At 35.0% G+C, this 9,031-nt stretch overlaps 1 long non-coding RNA gene across 1 annotated transcript; it reads right to left on the bottom strand.

The window, feature by feature from the left end:
- Window positions 1–4,696: 4,696 nt before the first annotated feature.
- LOC143554235 (uncharacterized) lies at window positions 4,697–8,554 on the bottom strand. The gene is made up of 5 exons (XR_013138973.1): window positions 8,273–8,554; window positions 8,136–8,198; window positions 7,216–7,312; window positions 6,034–6,258; window positions 4,697–5,934 (listed from the first exon to the last, which is right to left on the bottom strand). It is a non-coding gene; the product is annotated as an uncharacterized LOC143554235 (long non-coding RNA).
- Window positions 8,555–9,031: the final 477 nt, after the last annotated feature.

The raw sequence follows: 9,031 nt of genomic DNA on the forward strand, positions 1-9,031 counted from the left end.
AAGAAACTATTTAATGCTAAAGCCAAAGAGATTGGTAAATAAATAGTTACTGAGAAGGAATTACTATACATTGAGACATTTAAGACTATTTCTAAGTCTGTATGTTGTGGATATCAACAAGGTTGTATTTAACACTAATATTGAATCTGGGGCAGGAAAGAAGACTATGGTGGATAACGTGCCTTCTATTGAAGCAACTGCTCGTAAAATTCAGGCAATATGCTTAAGGAGGTTGTTGAGATTAATGCCTAGTGCAAACTTCCAGATAAAGTAGTTAAGATGAATATCCTTTTGGTTATGAGAAGTTGGGGAATTTGTGTAATTATTAGTTAAAACCTTTGAGTTGTTCACAGTGTATGGTATTTGGGTAAGATTTTAATGTATGGTATTTGGGTAAGATTTTAATTCTTATGTATCTATACTTTTATTTGAAGAGATTAGGGACAAAGCCAACAAGCTTCATGATGTTGTTGCTAGTGAGAAAGTGAAGAGAAATTTCGCTATTTTAGCTTATGTTGATTGGATTGTTACGGTGGGGAAGAATAATAGGCCTGTTAGGACTATTGGGGTGAGTAATGAAAATGCTAATGGGATTAGAAGAGAAGGGGGGGGGGGGTACTAACGTTAATGTAAGATGAAGGTTTAATTAGTTTTAAAATAGGATTTATAGGGGCAGAGGAAGGGATAATTTTGGTAGTAACATGTATCAAAGAGGGGATTTAATCAAAACAAGAGTGCTGAGGGGGCTTCTAGTTATGCTTTAATGCTTATCAAAAGGTTGATATTGATGTAGCTGGTACTATCTATGAGGGGGCTTCCTTTGAAGGTTGTGATAATAGTAATGGTGTAAATGGGTTACCTCTTAAAAGGGCAATATGGAGATATTGCGATTTTAAGAATGAGAGATATCTCTGATTTTAAGAATGAGAATAAGCCAGAAACTTCTAATTCTAAGATTAATAATAATGTGAACATTAGTTGAGATAGGTTATTAGCTGTGTCAGGATAGAATCTAAAGTGTATGATATATTTATAAGAGGTTTTGGATTAATAGCATTTTTCCAAATGTTTACTTATCTTAGGGGATTAAGCTTTCTAGAGTCGCAAATTTGACCTAAGAACATAATTATAGTTTCTCAAATGTCGTATGGATGAGAGCATGAATGTGTATGTGAATAATATTACATATTTCAAGGTTACCTATTTCTATTGTATTTGGGGCTTGTAATTAAAGAAATTAATGTGGTTTTGAATGCTTTGCCTAATTTGGGGGGTGAACATGGTAATATGGTAGGGTAAAGAAGAGAAAGGTGACTAGTAAGGATGCGAGGGTTGTTGTTGATAGAGGCAAGATAAAAAAAAGCTTCTAATAAGAAAGTATTTAATGCTATTGCTAAGGAGATTGGTAAGTACTTGGTTACTAAGAAGGAGTTACCATTCATTGAAAAACTAAAGACTATTTATAGTTCTGTATGATGTGGATATCAACAAGAAGGTTGTATTTAGCATTAGCACTAATATTGATTATAGGGCTGGAAAGAAGACGAGGGTGGATAACGTGTCTTCTATTGATGCAAGTGTTCGTAAAACTCAGGCGATATGCTTAAAAAGGATGTTGGAAATAATGCTTAGTGCAAACTTCCAGGGAAAGTTAAGACTGAATATTCTTTTGGTTAAGGAAGTTGGGGAAGTGGTGTTGGTTTCAGTTGAATATTGACTATTTATAGCTCTGTATGATGTGGATATCAACAACAAGGTTGTATTTAGCACTAGCACTAATATTGATTATAGGGCTGGAAAGAAGACGAGGGTGAATAACGTGTCTTCTATTGATGCAAATGTTCGTAAACTCAGGCGATATGCTTAAGGAGGATGTTGGAAATAATGCTTAGTGTAAACTTCCAGAGAAAGTTAAGACATATCCTTTTGGTTGTGAGGAAGTTGGGGAAGTGGTGTTGGTTTCAGTTGAATATTAGTTAAAACCTTTGGTCCTAGTTACTCTTCGGGACGGAGTGGAAGAAGGGAGGGGATTCTCGAACGCGGAAAAGGATCCAATAACTTTGAAAGAATTTGAGTCGTTCACACTGTCAAGTATTTGGACATGATTTTAATTCTTGTGTGTCAACTTTTATTTAAAAAGTAGATTAGGGATAGCTAAGAAGCTTGATGATGTTGTCGTTATTGAAAATGTGAAGAAGAATTCAGTTATTTTGGCTGATGATGATGGGTTTGTTACCATAAGGAAGAATAATTGGCCTTGTTAGGAATGTTGGGGTGGGTAATGAGAGTGCAAATTGAATTAGAAGAAAGAGAGTGACCGGGGTGGGGGGGGTGGGTTCGGTCAGTTTCAAAATAGGAATAATAGGGTCAGGTGTAGGAGTACTTTTGGTGGTAACATGTATTAAAGTGGGGTTTTTTATCAAAAGAAAAGTGCTTCCAGTTATTGCATTAATGCATGTAAAAAGGTTGATATTGGTGTAGCTAGTATTATCTCTAAGCCGTATGATAAAGTTGATTTAGAGGATAAAGCTTCTGCCAAAGGTGATAAGGGTAATGGTGTAAATGGGCTGCCTCTTAAAGGGGAATGTTAAGATATTGTGATTTTAAGAATGAGAATAAGCCAGACTTCTAAGTTTATGATTGATAATGTGAATAAGGAAAATGTGATTTCTTGTGTCTCTTCTATGGATGTTTGTTTAGATGAGATGATTTCCAAAAACAGGTTTGATGTCCTTGGTACTGATGTTGCTTTATTGCTAGGGTGGATTTGCTTTATAATACTAAAACCGATTATACCAAAGGTTACTTAAGGTTTCTAATGCATAATTCAATGAAGTTATGAAGCATGTTGTGCTCAGATCCAGCCCTTCAGTTAAGACATCGAGGGGTTGGAGTGTAGGAAAATCAAAATTATTTTTTCAGCAATGGGATCTTAGGAGACAAGCTGAGTGTATGGAAACCGATGACGTTGAGTATGAAACTAATACTACTGATATGAATATAGAGGCCGATGTGGTAAATGCGTTGAAAGTTGCACAAGCTTCATGTGGTACTACTATATAAGATTGTTTCCAACAGATGTCTTGGAATGTTATGGGGCTCAATGTGAGTCAAGTCATTAGGATGACTCTAGATTATAGCGTCAAAGTTTGTGGTCTACTTGAAACATGTGTTGTTGTCACTAAACTTAGTCGTGTTGGTATGAAAGTTGCTAGGAATTGGAGTTGGATGCTTAATGCTAGTTGTAGTAACTGTTGGGTTAGGTTCTTCATTGGGTGGGATACTAAGATGACTGATGTGGAAGTTATTAGTCAAAATGATCAGATCATGCATTGTGTGGTAAGGCCTATTAATGGTGTTTAGAAGTTCTTTTGTTCTTTCATTTTTGCTAGAATTTAGGATTTGGGTAGAAGACCTTTATGGATAATCTGGTACAATATAAAAGTTTTGTTATTGATAAGGCTTGAGTGTTGAGAGCTTAAGTTCGCTTAGAATTGATAAGGTGAGAGTGACGGTAAATGTGGCGAGACTTGGAAAGAGTAGGGTTCAGTAGAGTACGACAAACCAACAACTAAGATTACTTAAGAGGCAGGCCAACTAGTGGAGGGGAGTTTATACTTCCAACAAGAAGGTGGGCTGAAATGAGAATGGAAAACCAACTAGTTTATACCTCCTACAGAAAGGTGGTCTGAAATCAGAATGAAAAACCATCTAATCTAAAATATAAAACATCGGAGAACAATGTTGCTATTGTGGGCATACTATTTCTCTTCCAGCAAAGGAGCGTATTGCTTTTCAATTATGGAAGAAGGTCTCTTGGATTGGAGAAGTGAATGACCTATGCATCCTAAAAACACTTGAAGGGTGTAATAGAAAACTCAGAATAGAAGCAGATGGTGATTGAATACGTGGGTGGCTTGAAAGTTTTGTTAACCTTCATGTGTCTAGTCAAGGCGAAAGAGTTCATGGTATAAGTGGTTCAATGTTTTATAGGTCTGGGAACAAGGTAATTGTTGCAGTTCACACGGGTTTGCACACGTGGGAGAGAATTCCAGTAAAGAAATCATGAAGTTGACCTTGAAACATATCGGCCCGTTGGAAAACGACACGGCAAAAAAGAGACCGGGATGTAAGTTATGAACATGCTAAGGTACAAATGGTGTTAGGAGATAAAACTTTGGTTTGGCTAGTTACATTGGTTACTCACAACCATTGAACTCAAGGTAATGTTGCTATTAACATTTGGAGAGCAAGAAATATGGAAGTTTAGTGTTATTTGAAAGTAAATGATGAAATGACTTGACTTTAGAGGTGGAAAAAAAAATCCCCATTTAGGTATAGCAAAGTTTAGAGTTGGATGGCTGTATGAATTTAGTTTTAATGATGAGGTTGTTAAAAACGGTGAGATGGGAAACAAATAATTCAAAGGATCAGGAGGTCGACTTCAGTTTTTGGTTAAACTGGGTAACGATAAAGGTAAAGTGTTTAATTTGGAAATTACTTTTAGATTGTATAGCAACCAAGCTAGCTTGTCGGAGAGCTGTCAATTATGCAACTCATATTCAGAATGCTTAAGGCATTTGATGGTGCATTGAAAGTTGGTTAAATATAATTGGTCTATCATTACGAGATTTGGTCAAACTTCCTAGACATGCGCACTCGACTCTCGGGTTTCACATTCTCGCTTTGTTTAGAAAATTATAAGCTCTAGATGGAAGGCTGAAGCACACATACCTAAGGGTTCGTTTTGTATCAATTCAAATGTCCTAACACTACGACGGCATAATGGCATATACATATCATTTTGTTTAGTGTTTTACCGGTTTAAGCAAAGTCATAATGTCTATCTTAGGATGCTTTATTTTAAACGCTAAATTTAACAAGTGTGATTTTATCACGAACATTAATTTATTCTTTCATAAACTCTTGTTTTAACTTTTAATAGTTAAATAAAATCTTACTCGAGGTAAATAAAATTTCAATACCTCGCAATTTAATTTTTGTTGTTTAGTTCTTAAAACCATTTTAAATTATCTTGATCGATTTACTATACTTGTATATTTTAACCCCTAAGTCTAAACAACCACAAGTTGCAAATCAAGCCATATGATGTTTGATATTGCTAGAGCCAATTAGCAACATCAAACGGGTCAAGGGGACAATTTTAAAAATTACATTCTTGTATCCGCTCGCACTTGCTTCAAGATACCCATCACCTTCTCCGTGACATCTTTGTTCCTCTGGTTCTTGATCTTCACTTTTCCATCTTAAATCTTGTTCTTGGCTTGGCTTTATTAAATTACAATTATTATAAATTGAAAACTAACCTAGCTATTACAAGGATTTTAAAACAACTAAAAATACATCCATAAAACAAACCAAAAAATGCAAAACCATATAAACAAACACAACCACAGGTCTAGGGGCTTGATTTGCAACCAACACAATAATTCAAAAATAAGAAAACATAAAGGTAGCAATCTTTTGCCACAAAGTAAATATAAATTGCTTTAATCGGTTTTAACCGTTAAAAGTTTTAAAGATTCGCAGAAGTGGCTCCAAAACTACTGTCGGAATTCGTACACAAGTTTATAAATTAACTATTTCATAAATCTTTTGTGTACGAACCATTCTTGACCTTCAGTAGTCCAGATGCGAATACAATAAAACTTAAATACACAACCATAGAAAAGTAAGAAACTTGTACCTTTCGGGTTTGTAGAAACTGCACTAAACTGAAACACCATGGGACAACTCGGTTTTCAAATCCAGTAACGAAAAACATCACACGAGGCAAACACCCGAAACTGCTTCTGGCCGATCACGGCCGAAAGAGAAACAGCCGGCTTCCTTTGCGCGACGGAGCTGCCAGTCTAGGTTTTATCCAGAATTTCAACCCAAAACCTCGTTAGGTAATTGTGGAATTCTGTAAAACTACCAAAACAAGCAATTCTTAGAGATAAAGCCATCACTACCTAGTAAAAATAAGTTAGAAAATTGAAGAAAATTGATATCTTTTAACAAAAAACTTACCTTTTGGAGCTGCCAGTCTATGCAAAAGTGGCTGCCATAATCTTGATGTTATTTGGTGATGTGAATGCATCAATGGGTTGTCTGTACTTTAGAGTAATAGCATCAAAACTGCTCCAGTAACCGAACCGATTAGATCAAAAAAGTAACTGAATGCTTAATCTGTTCATCTTTACTAGTTAAGTTTTGTATTATTCGCGATAAATCCACTGTTGTGACAATCATAATCTGCAAAAATGATTCTAAATTTGTAAGATTTTATACATTGCAACAAATAAAGGTCAAATTTTGAGAAAAAAGATTAAAAAAGTGTCAGATTTTAGACAATTATACCATGGGTGCTACTATACACAAAACAATGATGTGCTATATAGACATCACTGAGGTGCCATACGGACACTAAGGCCATACGGAGCCGTATGGTAGGGCAAAAAGTGGTCAAATGGGTCGTTTTGATAATCATGCAGACCGTTTGATAGGGCGAAAAAGGTCATACTGTTCGTATGAGGGCCAAACATATAGCCTGCATGATTTTTTTTGACTGAAATTGACTAATATGACAATTGATGACCTTTTTTGTCTTATCATATTGCCCTTACGAAATCCTACAGGCCTATGATAGGGTAAAACAGGTCTTACGGTTCGTACGGTGGCCAATTAGCCAAATCATACGAGCCATATGATCTTTTGACTTACAAAAAAAAATGACTGATTTAACCACTGACAAAATCCATACGGGCCGCTGTGTGACCTTTTTCGCCCTATCTTATGGCCTATACGACATCATACAACACATCTGATGGGCAAGCTGGTGTACACTTTAGGGGATGGTGTGCCGATAAAGTCCATTATCAAGTTGTAACTTTGAGAAAAAGTGTACCTTTCCTTCATCTTCATCATCTAGATTTATTGATCTAGAGCACAATTGTAACAGTATGAATTTGTGGTAGGTATTAAACATTTTAAAAAAATAAAGAAACAGATAAATAAAAGTTTTGCAGATCGCCTAAAAGCAATTTGGTTCTTGGTGATGGGTGCATATTGAAACCGGTTAAAATTAAACTGAACTGCCAGTTTATAAGCGGTTTGAGAACAAACCGAACCAGATTCGATCTATCTAGTGTGTCATTTATTGGTACTCTCACATGGACAAAATCATACTAACAGGAAGTTCGATTTAGTTACCTGATTGGACGAATCAGAGATGATGAACCGAGTGGTTCTGTTTGATTGGTGTCGCCAGAAGGGGTTTCACATAGAGCAGTAATGCATTACCGCGAACCTGCAAGAATGGAAAACCAATATGATTACAAATATAAAGATTATTAAAATCACATATAAAGGTAGTGCAAGCAGCCCAAGAAAGCCATATCATTTATTGGAGGTTTCCTAAAGTTTATGATTTGTTTGTCAAGTTTATTCATGATTTCATTGGGTTGAAACGAGTTTAGTAAAAACCCAAACTACCATTAGTCATAATTTGATGTATGCGATACATTCCAGAAAATTCAGATTTAATCTAAAAAATTTTGACTAAAAGGGTAATATGGTCTTTTTTGGAAAATCTGGGCATGGGAAAGAATTGGGTCAGTTTGAAAGTTTCTCAAATTAGACTTTTATTGGGTCAAAACTTCTAGTTGGTGGGTGTTGACTTTGGTGATGCACTGATCCTATGCACTTATTATGAGTATGCTAAGGGAATGAAGTGGGTTATACAGTTATCGGGAAAACTAGCACCTGGTTAATAGATGGCAGTTGGGCCTATAAAGTAGGCACCAAATGAAGTTGATCTTGGAAATTGAATTCCAAGATACAGATTTCCGTTCTTATTGTTGAAGGATAATTTGACATACTAAAACGTGATTACAATTTGCAGAAGCAATCTGAAAAGGTTTTTGCAATTTGTGGCAGTTTTGGGCAACTGATACAAATTCTGCGTGGGTGGTTTTTGTAATCATTTGTACAGGTCACAGTGGAAGTACAAGGGCATTTGGGATATGGGTTGGTTTATTTAATAAGTTTGTTAAGGTCAAAGAACATTCAAGATAACTCGAGTTATTTCCCGTCAAGCCCCTCATACAAATAAACTCAAACTAAAGTCATACCTGAACAGAGGCTGAAGCTGAATCAGCGGCATAATAACATCTTCTGTCATAAAATGACCTGCACTGAAATGCTGAAAAAGTCAATAAACTCTTAGAAAAAATATCCACAGTAAGCTGATTATGTTAAAATGACAAACCTTAACCGAGCGGAAGATATTTCATTCATATACATGCAGCAGCACATACATCCACAGTAGTAAGACTCAGAGCATCATTTATGATGTTAGCACCTCCATCTCCGACGTGTCACACAGTCACACCCCAAAAATGAAACCAAAGAAGCTGGAATAGTATCGTATCAATACAATAAATTATGCTAATAAGTTATTCAATCTTAGCAGGTAAACTACTATACTTTTTTCTCAAACTAACATGTTTTATATTGTTTTTTCAAACTTGAAATAGTTTAGTTTTATGTTAAAATGTACACAAATGTAATTTCATAGTAGGCTCTTGCTTAAATATATATTTTACTAAACTGTGTATAAAAATTATAATAATAAGAATGAAAAAAATAATTAAAATATAACAATGGATGTTAACGTGTGTATATGTAATAAGAGGCTACTATAGAAATCTAATCTATGGCGAGAACAAAAGAATATAAATTGTTTAATTTTCTATTAATGTTTCATATTTTTTTGGAATTCATAAATCTTAGATGCACGCACATATGTTATATACATAAAAGAATCACCAAGCAAACTTGCAAAAAATTGTTAAATGAAACAAATCAGTTTAATGATTACATATATACATATAACATACTCATGTGCATGTATGAAGTAAAAAATTTTGAAAAAATATAAATCACTAATTAAAAAACAAAACGATCTAGTTTGCTTTTTCGTTCTCGCATAAACTAATTGTGCTATAATGAACCTCACCATTTGCAT

Source organism: Bidens hawaiensis, unplaced genomic scaffold (assembly GCF_021521415.1).
Source record: "Bidens hawaiensis isolate Kalapana, Puna unplaced genomic scaffold, B.hawaiensis_p1.1 tig00017568_1, whole genome shotgun sequence".
NCBI lineage: Eukaryota > Viridiplantae > Streptophyta > Magnoliopsida > Asterales > Asteraceae > Bidens > Bidens hawaiensis.